At 39.0% G+C, this 3,861-nt stretch overlaps 1 long non-coding RNA gene across 1 annotated transcript; it reads left to right on the top strand.

Annotated features, from left to right (window-relative positions):
* Positions 1 to 729: 729 nt before the first annotated feature.
* Positions 730 to 2,731, top strand: LOC140712507 (uncharacterized). The gene is made up of 3 exons (XR_012094111.1): positions 730 to 815; positions 1,264 to 1,353; positions 2,627 to 2,731. It is a non-coding gene; the product is annotated as an uncharacterized lncRNA (long non-coding RNA).
* Positions 2,732 to 3,861: the final 1,130 nt, after the last annotated feature.

Raw genomic sequence — 3,861 nt, forward strand, 5'->3', positions numbered from 1 at the left:
GTATATGGCCCACACAAAGCCTAAAATATTTACTATGTAGCCTTTAAAAAATAGTTTTCTGACCCCTGTTATAGATGAATCTCTGTGTAACCAAAATGATAAGGTGATATGTGAAAATAATCATACAAATAAATACAAACAACTCCAAATCTCTCAAACTCCCAATTTTTTCCTTTTTCCTCTATCTTACAGGTGTAGTGGGCCACTGTGGTTTGATGCCTGGATTCCTATTCCACAATAATGATTTTATTACATAGCAGTGGGGAGAGTTGAATGCTGATAGCTCATAGTTGGATACCTCTCCAGAAATTACCCTCAGCAATAGGGAGTAGCCCCACCCAAGGTGAATTTCCTCTGTAGCAGTAGTCATAATACAATACATGGTTTATATAGGGGAACAAAATGTGACTCCCTTACTCCAGGAGGAAATTTTGAAAGGTAATCCAAGTTCCAGAGCTCCCTTTGAGAACATTATTGCAGCTGTATCACACTTTCATCCCTTTCCCTACTCAGTCTGCTTCTTCACTTCTAAAGGTGTTGTCCCTGAAAATATTTTTCTAAGAACTTCTTACCTGTGAATCTCATCAAAGAATTTGTTTCTTGGGTAACCCAAACTAAGACTGTGGGTATTAATGGTAGTTCAATGAAAATATATATATATATATATATGTATACATATATTTTTTTTAAGAGAGGGAATCTCGCTCTGTTGCCCAGGCTGTAGTGCAATGGAGTGATCTCAGCTCACCGCAACCTCTATCTCCTGGGTTCAAGCGATTCTTCTGCCTCATCCTCCTGAGTAGCTGGGACTACAGGTGCGTGCAACCGCGCCCAACTAATTATTGTATTTTTAGTAGAGACAGAGTTACACCATATTGCCCAGGCTGGTTGCTAACTCCTGACCTCGTGATCCACTTACCTCAGCCTCCCGAAGTGCTGGGATTACAGGCATGAGCCACCATGCCAGGCCAAGAAAACAGATCCTAAATTAGAATCTTGAAGCTGGATTACGTATCTCCCCACCAGCTGGCAATGAAGCTAACATCAATGACAGTATGTGTGATACTGATAGTCCTTAGCTTGCTATAGTAGTATATTCAACTGGTAAAATTTTCTTTGTGTTGAAATTGGTGGAATACCTGTGTAAAGGAATTCACTAGTTTGTGCAACATCTCAGGTGTTTGAAAAAGTTGAGAAAATCAAGGCAATGTTTGGACCCAAGAACATGGGTTTCTAACATCAAAGCTGATCTTCCTCTTACAGCTACTAAATGCTCAAGCAGACAATGAAAGAGATTAACATTGGGTTCCAGTATGGTGTCATCTTTTGAGGAGACCAACCAGTTATCTGGAGGTAAGATAATTAATTACCTTGGACATTTTCTATCTTGGAAAGCACAGCCATTCATCATAACTGGAATTGACACGTATTCTGAACATGAGTTTTCCTTTTGTCTTCAGACTCTCAGCCAGTACCACGAACAGACAGTTTACAGTGTTTTTAATCTACCAATGCATAACCTCATATTGAATTTGAATTAGAGTGGAAACCCACTGTAAATGAGAGGAAAGTACAGCGATGTGCAATATTAGTAACACACCTCTCACAACCTGCTCACCTAATATAGAAACAGAATGGCCTTATGAAGATTTAGCTGAGGGGTCAGTTTGGAAAAGACTCTATCCAAGGATACCATACCATTCTCTGAGATTTAATGTATATCCCTAAAGACTATTATATGATGTTGTATTCCAACAGGTAGAATACATAGGTCTGGAACTAAGGCTGAAAGTAGAAGTGACCTGCTTATGATTGCTTCTAGTGACTCCCTGGGGAAATTGTGCTTTCCAAATCTACAACTCTGGGTTGTATCTGTATAGAGCCCCTGGTCCCCAGGGTGGAAACACTTCTACAAGGGAACATAGCAAGTATCTCACTAAATGATAAGCTATCGCTGTTCCCCAGTCACTTTAGACTACTTGTGGTAGGAGAACAGCAAGCAAGAAAGTGAGTTATCATCCTGGCAGAAGTTGTCAACCCTGTTCATACTGTGTGCTGTTATGCCCCAAGGACAGGGCACATGTTTGGCATACAAGGATTACCAGAGTACCTCTTTGTACTTGCTTGCCGAATTTGGATAATAAATGACAAGTGTACCAGCCACAGTTTTAAAATACCATGGTAACTGGGGTCTTAGGCTGCTTAATGGTGGTGTGATTAGTAGAATTATTTACCCCAAGAAGATTATATACCCTAATCCTTTTGACTATAAATATGATGAAACACCACTATTTTGAATACATTGCCTTACAGGGCAAAATGAATTTATCATTTAATTAAGGTTAATGATTACTTGAATTTAAAATAGATTATTCTGGGCTATCCAAGCAGATCCACTGTAGTCACATAAATCCTGAAAAGTAGAAAAGAAGATAAATAATTTGGAAACCATATTGTACATCTGAGTAAGCATGGGCCTACATTTGAACATAGGCCTTGCCAGTGACTAGCTCTGTAACTAGCAATATTTGGTTTCCTTTTCTGCCTTAATTTACTTAGAACAATGGCTTGCAATTGCATCTGTTGCTTCACAGAACATAATTTTGTTCTTTTTATGTCTGTACAGTATTCCATGGTGTATATATACCACATTTTTGTTATCCAGTCTACCGGTGATAGGCACTTCAGTTGATTCTACGTCTCTGCTATTGTGAATAGTGCTTCAGTGAACATGTGAGTAGTGGTGCCTTTTTGGTAGAACACTTTGCTTTATTTAGGACATATACCCACTAATGGAATTGCTGGGTCAAATGGTTGTTCTGTTTTAAGTTGTTTGAGAAAGCTCCATACTGCTTTTCACAGTGGTTGACCTAATGTACAACCCCACCAACACTGTATAAGTGTATAAGTATTCCCTTTTCTCTGCACCCTCACCAGCATGTTTTTTGTTTTTGTTTCTTTTTTTAATTTTTAATAATAGACATTCTGACTGCTGTGAGATGGTATCACATTGTGGTTTTTCATTTGCATTTCTTTGATGATTAGTGATGATGAGCATTTTTTCATATGTTTGTTGGCCACTTATATCTCTTATTTTGAAAGTGTCTATATTTGTGGCCCATTTTTAATGGGGTTATTTGTTTTCTTGCTTGTTGAGTTGCTTAAGTTCTTTATAGATTCTGGGTATTTTCTTTCATTCTGAAAGTGTCTGTGTACTCCCTTGATAATTTCTTTTGCTGTGCAGGAGCTCTTTGGTTTAATTAAGACCCACTTGCCAATTTTTTTTTTTCTTCAGATGGAGTCTTGCTCTGTCGCCCAGGCTAGAGTGCAGTGGCATGACCTTGATTCACTGCAACCTCTGCCTCTCGGGTTCAAGTGATTCTTCTGCCTCAGTCTCCTAAGTAGCTGGGACTACAGGCACATACCATCATGCCTGGCTAATTTTTATATTTTTAGTAGAGACGGGGTTTCACCACATTGGTCACTCTAGTCTTAAACTCCTGACCTCAGGTGATCCACCTGCCTCGGCCTCCTAAAGGGCTGGGATTAAAGGTGTGAGCCACTGTGCCCGGCCCAATTTTTGTTTCTGTGGCAATTATTTTTAAGGACTGAAAGCAAGCCTTCTGAAAGCTGATAACCAGAGTGGTGTTTCCTAGGATTTCTTCTTGAATTCTTATAATTCAAGATCTTACATCTTTATTCCATGGAGAGTTAATTTTTGCATATAGTGAAAGGTAGGGGTACAAATTCATTCTTCTGAATATGGCTTGCCAACTATTCCAGCACCATTTATTGAATAGGGAGTGCATTCCTCATTGCTTAGTTTTGTTAACTTTGCCAAATATCAGATGACTGTAGGTA

This window comes from Chlorocebus sabaeus, chromosome 9 (genome assembly GCF_047675955.1).
Source record: "Chlorocebus sabaeus isolate Y175 chromosome 9, mChlSab1.0.hap1, whole genome shotgun sequence".
Lineage (NCBI taxonomy): Eukaryota > Metazoa > Chordata > Mammalia > Primates > Cercopithecidae > Chlorocebus > Chlorocebus sabaeus.